A 20,837-nucleotide genomic window follows, 5' to 3' on the forward strand; every position below is an offset into this window, starting at 1 on the left:
AATAAATTCAAACCTAAATTAAATAACCAAAACTTAATGCTTAATGCCAGTAAACCAAACTTTATGTCAGTAGACAGTTTTATCAGTTAATTGCAGTATCGGTAAAGATTAATGCATGAAATAGAAAGACAATAACATCCACAACACATAAGACAAATATTTTTACATGGAAACCCTGTAAGGGGAAAAACCACGGTGGGAAGCCTTACACACAATCAAATGATACTACTGCAGATAGTACGTGTGTACAATATGGAGTCTGCACATGCAGAAAGGCCAGCTTCCTAGAGCTCACTGCTCAATCACAAAATGGGAGCCACACTGACTACAATTGGATGGTTAAACCCAATGATAATGTACTTCTCAAAAAAGCATCTTCATATGCTAGATTCAGTACCGGTTAAGTTCTGATTATCTTCTCAAAAACCTTCCTTCAACCTTCAAATGATGTCTGTGTGTATAGCTCTGCTTATTTTTGCATATACCCTATAACAATCATTTTTCCAATCGCATTACAATCTCACAAATGAGATCTTACATATATACCGAAAGCTAAGACCAAAAGTGTAGGTCGGCTTAAAAAGAATAATACAATAAAATCAATTACAAATAAATCACTATCCGATGCATCATGTCGGCTCAATGTATTTACAGTAATAATAAATCATCTCCATAACATGTCGTGTTGATTTGGAATAGATATGCTTGCTGGTGCATAACCTAGACCTATTTGTTGGTAACAACAAATATGCAAACCCAAATAGATCAATAACCAAATCGCCAAAACCAAGTGATCAAATAATGTCTTTGACATAACCAGGTAGTCTCCAAGTCATTCCAAGTGTCGGTGAACAATATAACCTGCCAGTGAACCAAATACCAATGACTGTGCATAAGTCACTGACTTGTCGGTGAACATAACCAAAGATCTCCAAGTGCTGAGTGTTGACAAGTGTTGACATCAATGAAAAAACCATATCAACATATCCAAAATACCAATAGATAAAAGACTTGTTTGCCTTGATTTAATGTACTATGCAGGAACATACAAGATGAAAACATTCTTCCTATGGCTCAATTTGAATTTTTCCCCCCTTTTGGCTTAAAGAAGGGAAGGGGATTTAATGATTCAAGCCCATAAGACACATCAACAAGCCTACTCAAGTGGGATTTTCAATCCATACATGTACAAGAAATGATGACCAAAAAGTTCAACTTTAGGCTTTACAACCTCAACTGGGGGAACCTCTATATACCACAAAGATACATTAAGGCCTAAATATATGAAATGAAAGATAGTAATAGCAAACAACCAAGAGGAAAGGGTAACTAACTTTTGACCTTCACTTATCTAAGGTATAAAGTTCTTAGAGGCTTAGCCTAGTTTGAAAAAAAATCACTTCCAGGAGGCATATATTTTGATTCACCCTCTATATTTATACTGTGATGGAACATGAGAGTTGAGGTCATCCCTTGGACTGATCACTTCTCTAAGAAGACCCCGTTTAAGAAAAATCAAGGTCACTTATTTATGTTGCACTCAAGTTTGCCACTAGGACGTAAGAGGAGAGCATACGTATGTAGATCTTGAAGATTAAAAGATAAGTGATATTTAATTTTAAGCCCAAATTTAAATATGTATTATCAAATAGAATTCCAATACAATATGTGGAAGACACAACAAGCAAGTTGATCTAAAGCAGAAATAATTCTATGATAGCTAGAAAAGACTATGATTACATTTCAAATGTAAATGAGAGGGTGTAGAACAAGTGCACTTGAAATTAACTATTTCTAATTATGTTTGAAATCCCCTTGATCCAATATGATTAGCTCGAAGCTAGCTTTTCAACCTGAAATCAAGTGTGTGAAAACATGCCAAACATGGTAGTCCAAAGAAAAGAAATGTATTGCATAAATTGATTTCTTATGATATCAAAAAACATAATACATCTCTTCAAGGATGATAAATAATATTATGATGCAATAAAATATATGTAAATAAAAAACGTAAGCTCGTCACAAGATTACAATTACAATTTATTTTTTTGACCTAGTCAAACAATGTCTGATTTTTTCTGCAATATATTTGACCCCAAAATGAAAAATGCAAAGAACATACCCATATTATTTTTAGATCTTTTGAAAAATATAGAAAATAATAGAAAAATTCCTTAATTTGTGTCCTTGAAAGCAGATTTATGAAAAAAACTCTAATTTTCAAAGATTGGATTTTACATTAATAAAATGAGATCAAAATTAAAAATATAAACAATAGCTTGCCTCTAGAATTATGATACCTTTCTATAAATGTAAATGTTTTTGAAAAATTGTCTGATTTGCACTCAAAAGTTAAGATTTATAAAAAATCATAAAATCAATATAACGCACTTAAAAATGATTATCTAAACAATAGGGCGCTCTGCATCATGTTGGAAGGATATCCCGCTCGTGCGAGGGTTTTCTCACGTCGAGCCTTGGGCTAGACATTCGGCCTCACCTCGTTGTCTTTGTCGAGCTTGCATTGACGACCTTTGTCCTTGCACACGTGTGTTAATTGGTGCGGTGCGGCCGTTGTATGGCCAATAACTCCTCTAAAAATGGCTCAATCTCTCATTCTGCAAGTGCCAAACCATTGGAGCCAAATGAGAGATCCTTCAAGGATGCATTGGTTGATAGGTTGTCAATCCCTGAAGGCACCGAGTTTGTTGTGCAGCCCGTGGTCTCTAACGAAGAAAATGGAGAGTGAAGAGGTAAATGCCCTTCTTTTTATAAGATCGTTGTTAGGCCTAACTCCCATATGTCTAGAGAAATAAGATATAAAAAGGTTAGGGTTAGGGATTGCACTATTTTTCTTGTTGCCTTGGATTTAAATAAACTTTCGTCCAATAATATCTTGAATAATTGGCTTCAATCTGTGTGGGGAAAAAATTTGGGTTTGTATTTTCATTTTGTAGAATGATATAGAGAGGGCCTTTTGTCATTTTTTTCAACAACCCTAATCATCAGAAGGAAGTAATTAAAAAAAAATTTGGAATATTGGGCAGAGTTGTTTTAGGGCTATTGGATGGTCCTCCGATGCCAATTATAGTGAGGTTATGGCTCTGTCATGCCCTAGGTGGCTTTCTATACACAATGTTCTTCAATTTCTATAGCAATTTCTACCTTAAGCCCTCAAACACTTGGGAAATGTTCTCAAAATTGATGAGTCTTTTGTGCTCCTTTCGCACCTTGATGCTAGGATTTTGGTTTCTATCAATCTCAACAGAGATTTTCCCAATGAAATTGAGTTTGTTCTGGATGATGAAACTATCTCTTGCCTACTAAAATTTATAGGTGGACTTAATGCTTTCTTCCTATGTTGCATGGAAGGTCACATGCGGAAAAATTATCCTCTTTTGAAGTGCAAAACCTCGCGTAAACCGAAGCCTATTACTAATGTCCTGAATGCGGAGCTGGAATTACCTTCATCCATCATTTTCTCCTCGCAGGCACTTCTTTCTTGTGAGTCTTCTCTAGCTCTCTCCCCTACTACTAGACCTTGTGACTCCCCTTGATTCACCATCCTCTCCTCTTCCCCCCTATTGTCCCTACTAATCCTTGTGGCCCTAATCTTGATGGTGTCCCTCCCCCACATAGGGTAATGAATGCTCAACGGTTGGCCTTCAAAATGTCGCGACTAGTTTGGCCTCTGGAAAGGGAGAGATTGGATTGTAATTAGAGAAGAGGATGATGCTTGAGGGTCCTGCCAAAACTCTCTTCTCAGATCCTAAACTATTGGTCAATCCAGAAGATGAGCAATTCTTTAATATTAAAAGAGCTTATGATCCTAAAACTCCTCTTATTGATATTATTTTAGATGCAAAACCATCGAGCACCCCTTTCTTCATTCCACCTTCCAATTTTGCCCTTGGGATAGCCAAATTTGAACTTGACACCTCCCCCACCCCTGGCAGGGATATCATTGGGGGAACACTCTCTATTAATAATAGTCCTGGACCTAGGTCAGAATATGACTGGGCTATTTTTCCTTACAATGGTATCCCTGATAAAGAAGATTTGGATGATATTATGGTTAAATTTGGTGCTACCAAGGAGCATAATAAAAGGAAAAGAACCCCAAAATCTAATAATAAATCTCATGCTCCTCCCCTAGGGGTAGAACAATACTATGGTTAAATTTGATCTTGACCTCAGGAAGTGGATTGCACAACTGGAGGATATTCCTTGGATCATAGGAGGGGACTATAATATGATTGAGCATCCGTGTGATAAAAAAGGAGGGTTGGCTTTTGATTGGAAACCCAATGAGAAATTCTTTTTTGTACATAATGGTTAACAAACTAAGGCTTCTTGATCCTTTGGCTGGAAGAAAGGATGATCATGATGGGGTCTAGTTTACCTAGTGTAAATTCCAATAGGGTAAGAAGATGATCTACATCAGATTAGATTGTTTCTATTACAACAAAGATTGGTTATGTTGTAGGCAAGAAGGTGAGAGGTCATGCTTGAAGGTCATTCCATACACTCTATTTGATCATAACTCGATCTTTGCTTGCTTTTGTTTGTTATCCACCCCTCCCCTCGCCCAATCTCCCTACTCCTAATTTTCTTTGAACATAAGTCTATTGGAGGATGAGGATGTTTTCTCCGCATCCTTCATTATTCAACAATTTAATTGTTGTTCCAATACTTTGAATAGTGAAGTGGATAGATGGGTCCAAAAAGTCCAGAGCTAGAAATATTTGTTTCAAATTCTGGGCAAAAAGAAAGCCAAAGACTCCAGAAGGAAGGAAAACGAGCTGCATAATAAGATTGTAATTGCCGAGGAAGTTATTCAAGTTGAACCTTATAATGAGAATATTTTTGAAGAATTGAGAATAACCATAGATGAGCTCAGACATATCCAAGGGATTAAGATTTAGGGTGCCAGGGTGAGATCCAGGATAATTGGATTGACTAAGGTGATAAGGGGTCCAAGTTGTTTTTTCATATCCTCATAAAGAAACAAGCTAAGGTTAATATTGACAGCATCTGTGACAATGGGGTTGATATCTCAGATCAAGAAGAGATCCTTCAAGCATTTAGGAATTATTATAAAACTTTGTTCACCTCTGAAGATGATGGATGTTATAAGGAGATAGCCAGACAATAGCTTAGGGACATCATCCTCTATAATATTAGCAGTGAAGATTCTTCTAAGTTAGGGAGTGAAATCTCTCTAGAGGAAATTTAGAAAGCTATTGTGACTCTTAAGGATAACAAAGCTCCTAGACCAAATGAGCTGCCTATTGAGTTTTATAAAAATAAGATTGAGTGGATCCGTAAAGACCACCTCTTACTATATAGGGAGGCCTATGAGAAAGACTCCCTAGGGAAAGAGATCAATAGAGTAGTCATAAAGCTCATCCCCAAAGATGGAGATAAAACTTCTATTAAAAATTAGAGACCGATTACATTACTTAATTTCTCTTACAAAATTCTAGCCAAAATCCTTGCCCTTAGACTAAAAGGAATTCTTCCTAGCGTAATAAGAAATAACTAGACATGCTTTGTCAAAGGAAGATAATTCCTAGAGAACCTTATTACTTTTTGGGAAGCGATGCATTGGGCCTAGGAGTCTAATCAAAATGCATCTATGTTTCTTATTGACTTCGAGAAGGCATATGATAGAATCGAATGGAACTAAATTATTATGATGCTTAAGAGCTTTGGATTCCCCCCTTCCTTCTGTAAGATGGTGGAGACCCTGATGAGAGATGTAAATTCTTGTGTTGAGTCAATGGAAGTAGATCCCAAAACTTCTCCCTATCGAGATCCATCAGACAGGGGTGTCCACTTTCTCCTGCCCTATTTGTCATAGCACCTAATGCTCTGTTTTACCTTCTTAAAGACTCCTCACTCTCCCCTCCGGTGAGAGGGATTCTTCCTCTCAATGCTAAGGAGCTTCTAAATATTCAGTTCATAGATGACAAAGCCATTTTGTTGTGTCTAGAAGAAGGTAACATTAAATCTCTCATGAAAAAGATTGACATATTTTGCTCGACTTTAGGTAGCAAGATCTCCCTTCCCAAATCCATTTTTCTCAGTTGGAACCAGCACCCTCCTAAGTGGTTCAATAGATTTCCCTCGGTGTGAGGTGGAACTCAGCATCAACTTCGATACCTAGGGATACCTTTTTCCCTCTCACCAAACTTAAAAGATATGTGGGAGTGGGTCAGGACCAAAATTGACAAGAAGTTTAAAAATTGGAACAGACAAGACCTATCTTTGGCTTGTAGGTTTCAAGTTTTCCAAAAAATCCTCTCCTCTTATAACATTTATTATTCTTCAACCTGACTATTTAATGCTCGTCACTTCTCTCGGATTCAGAAGGTGATCAAAGATTTTTTATGGTCAGATGGCAAAGGAGGGCTCAAGAGACATGCAATAAGATGGAAGTGGTGCACTATGATTAAAAATAAAGGGGGACTGGGTCTAAGAGACTTGAGGAAGTAAGGGATTGCACTAGCTGGCAAGTGGATTTTGAATGCCATTCATGAGGATGTGCCATGGAAAATTTTGATTAGACACAATATTTCCCAATCTGTTCCCAAATAGAACCACTCCTCGAAGGGACTCCCTACATGTTATTTGTTGTCTAGAAAGTTTCTTGTATCTCCAATAGGCTCTGTAGTGTTTAAATCCATATGGAAAGCTTTGGACAATATTAGGCATCTCATCTATTTTAAGGTAAACAATAATGGCAACACTATTATGTTTGGCAACATGTCCATATGGTGGAATTTGAAATACAAGGAGAAATTTTTGGCCCTATTGCAAGGGTGCTCTGCCAAATCATGGGTAGACAAGGGTATCAGGACTGTTGATGACATTGTTGAAAAAGGGAAATTGATAGAATGGAAGTGTGTGATGAACAGATTTGGAGTGCCCAACACTCATTTTAGGACTTACTCTATGCTAAAATATGCATGTGGTTCCCTCTCTTGCTCCTCCCCTTTCGTTGTTGCTCCCCTTTGTACCTCCTCCCTTGTCTATGCTGATAGATCTTCCCTACATACTATTAAAGCCAAAACCATCTATGTTTCCCTTTCAAATAATGATGACATCCTTGAGCATTTTAATCGGACTTGGCTTCTTTACTTTAACAAAATCCAAATGACAACATACTTGTGACCTTCTCTGGCACAGACCCGTTGAGCCCAAGATTAAGTTTTTCATATGGCATCTCCTTCTTGATAGATTACCTCTTAAGATACCTGAGGGGGATTATAATCTTTGGTCCTTTTGTAGGCTCCCAGAATCCATCAAGCATCTTTTCTTTGAGTGCATCATTGTGAAGGAAATTTGGTTACTTTTTGGCCTTGTCATTTATGGTAATGTTGATATTATGAATGTCATTTGTGGGCATATTCCTTTGTTGAGAAAAGATTGATATCTTTTGGTCTGCCCTTTCATGTGTTGTTCTTTGGAATATATGGAAGTTTAGGAATGATAGTGTTCTTAACAACAAGAATAGGGCGCTTACTGAGTCTCTAAGGAGACTCATTTTACATAATGTTTCTATGTAGGTCACAATTGTGCTAAGGCTGTCCAGATGGAAGTTTGAGGACTTATGAGAGATGGCCAAGTCAGGGTATTCTATTGGGAAGTCTCTCGCGACTTCTCCTGGACTAGGCAAGATGGTAACAAGAGCACTTTTGAAGATGCACATCATAATTTTATGAGACATCTAAATGCCACAAGAAACATCATTACCCAACAATAGGTTGATAATGTACCTGTACCTGTAGCTGAGACCTTCGTACATTCATACCTAGACCAGGAGATGGAAAAGAAAGAGCTAGTTTGGCAGGATGCGCAGTTAAGATGGATGGTCTGAGCAAATATAATACCCAAGAAAAGGGTTGATGGAGATGCATTTCTATTTTAGATTAGTGATTTTACTGTTATATTTTTTATACTTGATGTATGCTCTCTTTTTGACTCAGACTCGGATGTGAGATTGCTTTATATGTTGTATATATTTCTTGTACTATTGCGATTGATGGTCTTATATGATGGAACTCTGATATTTTTATGTACTTCGGTTCATGATTTTTAATAAAAAAATGATTATATAAACATGAATTTAGGACTATAGGCTCTAGATATTATCTCCAACCTACATGTAAAAAAATGTAGAAAAATTGGTAGTCATTTGGGAGATAGGATGAAATCTTTGCAAACCCTATGATTTTGTCTTCAACTTTATCTGCACTAGGTTAGTCTTGAAATTTTTGAACAAAACAACAAGATGAGGTTACAAAAACCTCCAAAATACAAATCTAAAAGGGATGTGGGTCCCACAAGGTATGCCAAAATGTAAAATGTGAAACAAAATAATGGAAATAATGCAATACAATATCTAAATTATTTTTACAATTTTTTACTTTTAGTGTATAGTTTTGTTAACCCTATACCTAGTCGAAATAGCCAAGAACGAAGACTGAGAAGGGGGGGGTGTGAATTAGTCTTCACCAAAATATTAAACTTTAAACACAACAACAAATCTAGCAAACTGCAACAATAATCAGATAAGGAAATTAACAGCACAATACACAACACCAAGTTTTTTGACTTGGAAAACCTGGTTAAGGGAAAAACCACAGTGGGAACCTACCCACAGTAAGATGATACTCTACAGTAGTATGTGAAAATATTACAATGGGGAATGCACATGCATTCAGACACACTGCCTAGAGCTCACTGCTCAAAAGGCTACAACCCTCAAGGAATTCTCACTGACTTACAATATGATTCAGACTACAATCTGAAAGAAGTGAACTAAAAGAATAACATCGCCAAATGCCATCTTATAGTTTTAGTTAAGCACAAATGTCTGCCATGCAACACCAATCTCACCTCAAACTCAACACCGAATGATAAATCACTTGTTTGCACACAAATCTCTCTTTGTTAATGTAGACACAACAACGCAAACTACATGAATAACTCACCTATATATATAAATCATCAACCTTGATAACAAGGTCAGCTAAACCCTCAACCCTCAATTACAAAATTAAATTAGACAATACAAAGATCGACCACTGGACCAATATAATGATTTATATGACATAACATGGACCTAATTCAAATTCGCAAATGATCAACTCCACTGGAAATCCTACCAAGATCAATTGCAACACACTACACCACTAGAAATACCACATAACATGAAAATCAATACCGGTTAATGAAAACCACCAAACAATCGCACAACGATCAATGCAAATCGCCAAAAAAAAAGGAAACAACTAGGAAACACCAGCAAGCACATTAGAATCATCTGGAACAGTTGCACCAACACCATTTTTCAAATCTTCATTTGTCAATGTCTAGAAGCTCAAGAACACAACCAATCAACAACTATCATGAAGAAGGATAACTTGCAGAGAACCAAATCATGAACCATCTAAAATGAAGATACAAAAGACCAACCAAAACAATATCCCGAAGTCTCAGCACCAGATCTAATCACACCGAAATATACTAGAGGGAATACTGACAGAGTCTGGTAAAACAAAGAAAATCAAACCAGATCAAAAAATCTTCCCAATCACACCAGAGTAAATCTCAGGAATATGTTATCAATAACAACAACATACCCTAGTAGCAACAATGACCAACCATATCCAACAATCTCCTCATTTGGCATTGACGGAAACATATGAATGTGAAAAATAGTTAATGCAAAGAAAGAAGATATCACCAGCAAACTCCCCCTAAGATCAAGAAAGATGAAGAAGTTTTTCACATGGCCTTTTTCCCCCTTTGACAGCAATGCCAAAGATCTCCAAAAAATTAAACCAAATAGAAACATAAATGTCTCTCCCCAAAACATAGACTACTCCAACAAAGGAGTAGCACCAACTCATCAATTTGGATAAAAGATAGACCTCTAAAATCCACTGGATCGATGCAACTCAATGCATCTAGATCTCATCAGGAGGGGTGGATACCCCTAACTTCTCTCTTAAATAGACAAATGTATCTGCAGGTAAAGGCTTAGTGAAAATATCAGCAATCTGTTCCTTTGTAGATACATACTCCAACTTCACCTTTTGTTCACTGACTTTCTCTTTCAAGTAATGATATTTGATTGATATATGCTTAGTTTTTTAATGTTGCACTGGATTCTTTGACATGTTGATAACACTGAAATTATCACAATATATAATAGTAGGCCCATCATGAATAATTATGATATCCTTCAACATTTGCTTCATCCAAACCACCTACGTGCAATTACTAGCAGCAACAATGTACTTAGCTTCAACAGTAGATAAGGACACTGAATCTTGTTTCTTGCTAGCCCTTGAAATAATCTTCTTATCCAAAAAGAATGATCCACCGGTAGTGCTCTTCCAGTCATCTACATCACCAGCCCAGTCAGCATTAGTGTAGGCACATAAGATGAAAGCATCATTCCTTGGGTACCATAAACCATAATCCACAGTTCCCTTTATATATTTGAATATCATCTTAATAGCAGTGACATGACTCTCCTTCGGATCAACTTGATATCTAGCAGCCATACACATAGCATGCATAATGTTAGGCCTAGTCTAAGTAAGATATATCAGTCCACCAACCATAAATTTGTACAAACTTCGATTATCTTTCAGAGATTCATCATTTTTAGATAATTTACAACCAGTCACCATAGGAGTTTCAACTGGTTTGGAGTCATCTAACCCAAAGTTCTTCAGCAATTCCTTCACATACTTAGTTTGAGATATGAATATACCTTTTTCTATCTCAATATGCAAACGTAAGAAAAATTTCATCTCACCAATCATAGATATCTAAAATTCTTTCTGCATATCATTGGCAAACATCATGCTCAAGTCATCATCACCACCAAAGATAATATCATCAACAAAGACTTCAACAATTAGGATGTTATCATTTTCTATCTTAAAATACAGATTATTTTCAGCTTTACCTTTACTTGTAGTCTCCTCAGGGTACTTGGTCCACTACCACCCTTGAAAAGACATCACAAATGTGTGGTGCAGTGTAGCCGGGTTGGGATTGTGTTTGAGATTGTGTTTTCCCTTGTCTTTTGTGTTTGCATGTGTGTTACCCATCTAGGGCTTGGTTCTCCGAGCTCGGGGGTGGCTACCAATTAGCCTAGGCTGGGAGGTGAGCACTCCATGGTCATAGTTTGATTTATTTGTAGGTTGTTGGAAGAAAAGAATAGTACAAGTGGAGTTTGTTGGAGTTATGTGGTTGCAGAAAAGATTTGGAAATTTGAATATTTATATTTTAAGTTGCTATCAATGTAAAGGGAAACTAGGTGGCATCTATTTTTTTTGAAAGCAAATGTATCTAATCTTTTTTTTAAGCCCTCTTTAATTAGAGAAAGAGATTCCATTGGTATTGATGGCTATCATGTATTTTAATGGCACTCCAAAAGAATGCAATTAATTCTTGTTAAAGTATTATTGTTGTTGCAAAAGAAATATATTATTTTGGATTGAGTTCCCTATAGTTTCTGAAAATTGTATCGTAGTATGCATGTTAGTTTTGAAAATGAAAATTAAATTTGCATGTTAAATCTAAAAATAAAAAAAAATAAAAAAATAGAAGAATCAGTTTATTTCCTATGCATACCTCTAAGGTTAAATTTAAATAATAAAACCTCTATTTGTTGTTAAAATTATTGATTTCTGGCATTTATATAGATGTTGTTTAATTTATTGAATTCTGCCAATTACTTAATTACAGTGAATAAAATCTAAAGTTAAATGGTCTATCTACTTTAAATAAATACCTTTTTATATAGTTGCTATTTAGTTTCATTGTATTTTTGTCAATCAATTATTGCAAAAAATAAATCTTATGATAAAAATAAATAAAATAATAATACATTGATTTAACTTAGAATATTTTAATTAGACTGTTTTAAAAAGTTTGAAAAAAATAATACATAATATTAGTGGATGTGCTTAATAAAGATTTGCCAATTGCATCTAATATATATATATATATATATATATATATATATATATATATATATATATATATATATATATATATATATATATATATATATATATATATATATATATATATATATATATATATATATATATATATATATATATATATATATATATATATATATATATATATATATATATATATATAAGAGAAAACGAAGTTTCCTTCTACCTAGGGTTTTCGGGGGGGCAAAGAGTCGAACCCACTGTGGACGGCACGGAGGCCACCACTGTGGGAAACCACAGTGTCGGCTCAGGGGGCCTCCCACTGTGGGTATCCACAGTGGAAGGGCCCGGCCCTACCACTGTGTTTCCCCACAGTGGGCGGCGCCCGGAAAGGCCCCTTCCTAGCTCTCCATAATCTCGCCATCACACACACCGCTCCTCCTCTTTGCCGCCAACATCCGCCATGGCCACCGCATTTTCAACATGCACAGACACACTTTCAAAAACAAATATAAATAAATAAAATCATAGGTAAAGCCCTAACCCGAAAATAGGGAAGAAAAAATTAGAATCCGAGATGGATTATAAATTAAATAGGTATAAAAAAAGGGGTATTGTTATTTATTTAATTGAAGCACTCATATTTTATAAAGGGTATGTTATTTATAATAAATTATGATGGTCTAATGGGTAAGGTTGAATATTTTATTGATACCTTAGGTAGAATATTAACTTGACACACTCATATTTTATGACTGATTGTATAAACATTAAATATGATTTTTTATTTTTTTAAAATTTATAATTATTTGTGGAGATTAATTACTTAGGATCTTATAATAACCTTACAAGTTATTTTGACTATAAGGGGTTAGTTAATCCACCTAAACTTAGGCCATTCTGGGCTTAAATTTATAGGGAAATTATCATTGTGAAATCATTTGAACCTTTAATCACTTTAGTTTAAACACATTTTAAATATAGTTAAAAAAATAAATAAATATAGACATTCATAAACTAAGTGCTAGGGCTAATTTACTTAGTTCCTAAGATCAATTATTGGCTATTGGAGATTAACTTTATCTGCGTCAATTAATTGACTTAGTTAATTTATTGATTAAAAATCGATGAGATAATAATTTAGTTCATTTAGTATTCCGCATTTAATTTTAAATTATTCTCATTTACTCGAGCTAGTGGTTTAAGTTTACTCGAAACATAGTTAAGACGAAACTTGCTAAGTGCATTTCATAAATACAAAATGAATAGAAGCCATAACAAATCATGTTATTAAGGAGGGATATACTAATAGGATAACGGAAACTTGATATTTAATAAATAATTGATATTGAACCAAGTGTTTACAATAATGACTATTTAGTAGAAATGGATCAAATTAAGTACTAATAAGCACAACTGAAACGAAAGGAACTTTCGAGAGAATTTAATAATACCCTCATGAAATTTATTTGTTCTGCTTGATAATAGAAGTTATCGTAATTGTTATGTTAAGTATTTAATTTCAATATAAAATTTGTTTGGGACAACTTGTTAAGTTGTCACAACTATTTAAGTAATGGTTGCGAGTAATTAAGTGGTTTTTAAAAAAAAAATTGGTTGTTTGTGTTTTGCCCAAAGTTTGGGCATGACATTTTGGTATCAGAGCCCTAGGTTCATACACTGGTGAACGTGGACTACATTCATAACTTAGTCGGAACCAAACTATGGCTAGAAGTATAACACCTAGGTGAAAACTTGCGAAATAACAAAGAGAAACATAAGTGAAAATTCTTGTAAATCAATAGATCAACATATATCAATTCAAGGGGTTCCAAGAGTCACTAAAAGCCCTGAAAATTGAACTTATTAGACATAAGGTCTATGGCACAATAAAACACCAAGGGTTGCGAAATTTTCAATTATTACATGAAGTATTTCGGTGTTTAACAACGAAATTTGGATCATTAGTACTTATAAGGTTACCATTCAATTAGAACCCAAATGCAATAATTGCCCTAATCAAATCAAGTATGAGGAGTTAATCTTTCAATAAAATACCTTTGATGGTAATTAAAGGAATGCCATCCATCGAGATATGTTCTTGACATGGCAAATCAAGCGAGATAAAGTAGACCTTAGATGAAGACACCATAAACAAGATAAATAAGACTGAGACAGTTCAAGTTAAGTTTTAAGCTATGTGAAATTATGATGGTTAAAATTATCAAGGCCATCATTCGAGACATAAATGAGGAATAATTAAAAGGAACTCTTGCGAATCTCAAATAGAAGCTTTAACCTATCCTAATGACTAGGTACCTTAAGATTGTGGTCATGCTAGAGTTCTTATTAAGAGCATTTGTTGGACAATGTTTGTAGCAATATAGTGGAGCTAGAGTCGAATAACCCTAAAGATAAGAACTAAAATGATGAATGGAAATCCCCTTGATCAGAAAATCCTAGTAATACTATAGGTGAGATAAATAAGGAGAAAGGAGGCATGAACTTCTTGGGTAAAAACACGTATTTACAATAAACCCTAAGTTCATCCATGGTTATATAATTGGGGAAACAAGCAAGTAAAACCTCAACTAGTTCCTTTATGGGAAGATAATCTTGGAGAAAGTAAATAATGGAAGAGAGAGTAGAGTTGATTTAGGAATCATACAAAAATCCCCATTCAAGTGCAAGGAGTGTAAAAGTATTAGGATCCTATAATCTAGAAATGTGTAACTAGTTTTCGTTCAGAAACTAAGAAGAAAAGTGCAACCCAATCATGGATAGCCACTAGGTTCAAGACAGTATGTAACACAAATTAACTACTAGGCACAATCGAAGAAGCTTTGCAAATTTTGGCACTCAAGTGTGAAAGTATGCGAAAACATTAAGTATGGATGAAGCATCATGCAGATGGAAATGGCTTATGGAAAGATAGTATAATAGTAATATAATACCAAAGTTTTAATGAGAATTAGTTGGCAGTATAAAATATTTTATGAGAACATTGATAAGGAGCCGAATTATGTGGTTAGCTAAGGGAGAACTTGGAATTTATGGGAGTCTTAAGACATTGGTAATTATTGGACATCCTTATGTTATACTGTAATTGGGTAACTGGATAATGGGATGGTAAGATGGTTTATTTAGATTGGAGGGATCGAAGGTTGTGATATACCAGAATTTGGCTAGTAAGCAAATATAAATAAGTAATATGGAACGAGATAACTACTCTTTTACTAAATTTTAATTAAAAAGGATGGGTGTTGGTCACTTTTTGGGTGCACACCCCCTTGATTTCATAGTTGCATAAGTGAAGTAGGAGAGAATAAGTCCACTCTCCGAGTTGTTTGAATTATGTCATGAAATATGTGGGTAGAAATTGTTGTCGACCATTATCAACCTTACTTGACAATAATGCCACCCCAAATGGCTCTTAACCATAAGCGTTAGTAATTTGGCAACAAGCTCCTACCTAATGAAGGCAAGTGAATGTTAGATGTGAAAATATAAAGAGTTGGCATAAGGTGCTAAGAAAACAAATGATGTCCCTAGTAAAATTATATAATTACATTATACAAATCCTAAGTGGCTCTAAGAAAACAAGTGTCAATTTTGTACCGAACTGTCTACCGTGTGTGTAAGACATGAAAGTGTTGAGGCTTGAGTTACCACTTAACATTGAACCAAGGTTTACCAAGAAAAATGGACGGAGAATCGTAGAGTTAGTGCAATCACCTGTTAGATATAAATTATGGATGTTAATAACCCTAAATAGATAACGGATTTATATCGGAAAGTGTTGCTTGTAATAGTAAGCATGTGAAGGTTAAAATGGAACATGATCTATAAAAACGATTGTGATCACTTGTGTATAAGAATTTATTTCATAAATCAATAAAGGATTATAAAGAATCTAAGAACCTTAAGAGTCTAATAATCACTTCCTAACACACTCAGGACATGTGATCTTGGGTGATGTGTTGCGGTTACTCCCTATAGAATGGCTAGAATGGTCATCTTGTTTCAAGTTTGATTCGACATTATTTTTGACTTTCTTTGAATAGCATTTTTTTGTGACCTATGGGCTAGTACTTTCTTTTTATTTTTTATTTTTTTAATTTTTTTTATTATGATGAAAGGACCACTAAAATTATTTTTCTTTTTATTTGAGCTATGGCACTTGCCACGTTTCTAGTTTTAATATCTTTCAATTGTCGGCATTTTTCTTCTTTTTATTGGGCTTGGTAGAAGTAACTTGTATTTTGATTTGGTAAAGTGTCAAGTGGTCATTTTGATGTTCGATATAACTAGCCCTAGTGATGTGAATTGTGTAATATCTATCATGTTCGTAGAACCACTGATAGTGTGTCAAGGGAGAATACCGTAAGGAATGAAATTAGGCACAAAGAATTAACAAAGGATATATTTTATCAAATCAAGATAAAGGAAGGAAGATCCTCCTAAATAAAATTAACTGAGAGTAAACTGAAAGAGGAAAAATTTATAACAATAGTGTGACCTAGACCTAATGAATTGCGAAAGTAATAATTGTCAACTAGTAAATTTGGCATGTGTATGGAGATGATTGCGTGGATGATATCTAAAACAAGTATTAATAATTTACATCACTCCCTTAGAATGGGATTGTTGTGTACCTTAATGTTTGGAAACGGCGAATAATGCTCCCTATAAAACTTAAACCTTGGAGCCTAGAAATATTAAAACATTTTAATCCCTAGTGGTAGAAAACTACCTTAAATAAGGGTGGAATTGAAGAACCTAAATTTGATTTTGCCTTGTCACCTAAGAAAGTTGGAAGAAATTACGCACCTAGGATGGTTAGCGAATACTGTATTAACACCCTAATGAGGTGCCTCGAATGTAGAATAAGTAGATTCATTGTGGTTAAGTGTGATGTCAATTTTCTTAAGTAACATGCATGGACGAGAATACAGTAGGATAAACATGCTTTTAAACAAATCCTAAACAAAGTAGAACTCCTAGAAAATTCAATATGTGTAACCTTGATTATAATTTGGAGGGTGCAATAATGTAAGTTGTTGAAAGATAGAACTTTGCAAACACCTACCTGAGATTGAAGGGAAATGTAATAAAAATACTAAGAATTTAACCTTGTGAAGATAGTAAGTTAATTACAATAATAAGTTGATTTTGGTATTTCATCCTTCTAGTAGGCAAGTTAAGATTTTGAGTAACTCATTGAAATTGTGGGAAATGTTATGTCCCTACTTCATAAATCCTACTCACGTGACTTCCAGGAGTAAGTCAAACTCTAGGGGAGGAGGATGTAAGGCCTTCCCCAAACTAAGCTTTGATTAACTTAGTTGACCATGTTTGACCTTATTAATAAATGCTATATAATTCAATAGAATGGACTGTGTTCAACAAATAGATTGGTGAGAAAAGTAATTGAACCTAGTTATAGAGTTATTTCACCTTGAGGTGTACATTTTGATGCATTATGAATTTGAAATCCTAAAAGATCCACTGATTGGATAATCTTGAACTAATGTATGTCAGTTATATCTGGATTTGCAGAACTTTGTTATGATGTTGGAAATATGATGTGTATCTTATGAATGAATAAAATTATGAGGATTATGATAACTGCGTATGTGGATTTATTTGGATGTAAGATGTATTGATTTGTTTAAATGTATATGGTATGCAGAGTGTTTGACGTGTATTCTTATTCATGTGTTTAAATGTTATATGAAGTTATTTGAAATTACTAATGTGTAATTGAGATGTGCAGGAAAATTATCCATGTGACCATGGAAATATTATGGAGAACCAAACCTAGACCTATGTATGTTCGTAAAACCAGGGTTTGTCTATTTGGAGAGACAACACCCCATTTGTGTCGTATTTTATTCGTAATAGTAGATGATGCATGTGTGTTAAATGTTATTTAATTGATTTATTTAAATCCAACAAGAGACAAGATTTCATGTGCAATTTTGTAAAAGTATTTTCTTTGTGTCACTTGACACGTGTTGATTTATGTTTGAGTTTTTTAAATTTGTCTCTTGGAGGGAGTGGTTTAACTATAGCTTTTTCAATTAATGTAAGGTGATTCCATAAATGCCTTGGGTAAAGAATCTTTGGGACAGTCAACATAGGTTTGACCCGAAAATAAACTTCAGAGGGGTTAAAAAAGGGTTAAATGGACACCTAGGGGTAGTTTAATAGGGTTTCCTAAAGCCCATAAGGTATACCTAAGGGTTAGGGGTAATTTTAGGCAAGTTTCTACTCCCATGTGACCTTTTAGACACCCTAAAAAGTGACTTTTCTGAGTTGTGCGAAAATTGAAATTTGAAGACTTGAACTTAATTGTGAACCTTCCTTTTCGAATGAGAGTTCCCTTTCCCATTTTATCTTACTTTCATTTTTAGTTTTAGAAACTTGAGAGAACTCACACTAGTGTCTTCTTAAGCAAGAAAGAGAGATTTTGGGGGTAATCACCCACTGTCCATTTTTGGAGACAAAAGAATTTTGAAAAAAAAAGATAGTTTTGGGATATGGAATTTGGCTAAGGGTAGAAAGCAAAGACTTGTGGAATTGGGCTGCTCATCCTCAACAAAACTAGCATACCTTTGGGCAGTTTAAGGTTGGTTCTAATTTTTTGTAATGTTTTCTTATTGCATGTTGGATTGAAATAATTGCTTGTGTTAAAGACTAGTTGCCTTGCATGTATACCTTGGAAATTTATTGGTGTTTTGTGATTATGCAATTTATGTGTTTTGGGAGTAATCAAGACCTCCTACTCTTGGGAGAGAGGATGTTCTTGTGGGTGGTAGAAGTGACAGCACTCGGGTGACAGGCTCTCATTATGAGAGTGATCACAAGGGATTTTATGTGACCCTTGTTGCATAGCTTGTTTATGCATTGGGGGTCATAAGGAGGAAAATAAGGTATGAATGCCTTGGGGGGCATAAGGAATGTGGGGTTATTCTACTTGATGTATTTGGTTTTCCATGAGGTGGCTATATGTTTTGGTTGCCATAAGGTGGCTATATGTTTTACCATACTTGCAGTCTCCTCAGGGTACTTGGTCCACTACCACCCTTGAAAAGACATCACAAATATGTGGTGCAGTGTAGCCGGGTTGGGATTGTGTTTGAGATTGTGTTTTCCCTTGTCTTTTGTGTTTGCATGTGTGTTACCCATCTAGGGCTTGGTTCTCCGAGCTCGGGGGTGGCTACTAGTTAGCCTAGGCTGGGAGGTGAGCACTCCATGGTCATAGTTTGATTTATTTGTAGGTTGTTGGAAGAAAAGAATAGTACAAGTGGAGTTTGTTGGAGTTATGTGGTTGCAAAAAAGATTTGGAAATTTGAATATTTATATTTTAAGTTGCTATCAATGTAAAGGGAAACTAGGTGGCATCTATTTTTTTTTGAAAGGAAATGTATCTAATCTTTTTTTAAAGCCCTCTTTAATTAGAGAAAGAGATTCCATTGGTATTGATGGCTATCATGTATTTTAATGGCACTCCAAAAGAATGCAATTAATTCTTGTTAAAGTATTATTGTTGTTGCAAAAGAAATATATTATTTTGGATTGAGCTCCCTATAGTTTCTGAAAATTTTATCATAGTATGCATGTTAGTTTTGAAAATGAAAATTAAATTTGCATGTTAAATCTAAAAATAAATAAATAGAAGAATCAGTTTATTTCCTATGCATACCTCTAAGGTTAAATTTAAATAATAAAACCTCTATTTGTTGTTAAAATTATTGATTTCTGGCATTTATATAGATGTTGTTTAATTTATTGAATTCTGCCAATTACTTAATTACAGTGAATAAAATCTAAAGTTAAATGGTCTATCTACTTTAAATAAATACCTTTTTATATAGTTGTTGTTTAGTTTCATTGTATTTTTGTCAATCACTTATTGCAGAAAATAAATCTTATGACTTAGTCTATCTTTGATTTATGGTAATTAACTTTTAAATTAAAAAAATTAATAATAATACATTGATTTAACTTAGAATATTTTAATCAGACTGTTTTAAAAAGTTTCAAAAAAAATATACATAATATTAGTGGATGTGCATAATAAAGATTTGCCAATTGCATCTAATATATATATATATATATATATATAAACACACACACACACACACACACACACACATATATAAAATAAAGTATATTAAAAACAAATATATATATAAGAGAAAATGAAGTTTCCTTCTACCTAGGGTTTTCGGGGGGGGAGGGGGGGGGTAGAGAGCTGAACCCACTGTGTGTAAGCACAGTGGGCTAGTGGCAGCTTGGGCCACCACTGTGGCTTCCCACAGTGGATTGCACAGAGGCCGCCACTGTGGGAAACCACCGTGTCGGCTCGGGGGGGGCTCCTACTATGGGTATTCGCAGTGGAAGGGCCCGGCCCCACCACTGTGTTTCCCCATAGTGGGCGATGCCCGGAAAGGCCCCTGCCCGACTCTCCATAATCCCGCCACCACACACGCCGCTCCTCCTCTTTGCCGCCAACATCCACCATGGCCGCTGCCTTCCGAACCCTACATTTTCAACATTCACACACACACTTTCAAAAACAAATATAAATAAATAAAATCATAGGTAAAGCTCTAACCTGAAAATAGGGTTAGGGCAAAATAAAAATAGGGAAGAAAACATTAGAATCTGAGAGGGATTATAAATTAAATAGGTATATAAAAAAGGGGGTATTGTTATTTATTTAATTGAAGCACTCATATTTTATAAAGGGTATGTTATTTATAATAAATTATGATGGTCTAATGGGTAAGGTTGAATATTTTATTGATACCTTAGGTAGAATATTAACTTGAC

Source organism: Cryptomeria japonica, chromosome 7 (assembly GCF_030272615.1).
Source record: "Cryptomeria japonica chromosome 7, Sugi_1.0, whole genome shotgun sequence".
NCBI classification, from domain to species: Eukaryota; Viridiplantae; Streptophyta; class Pinopsida; order Cupressales; family Cupressaceae; genus Cryptomeria; species Cryptomeria japonica.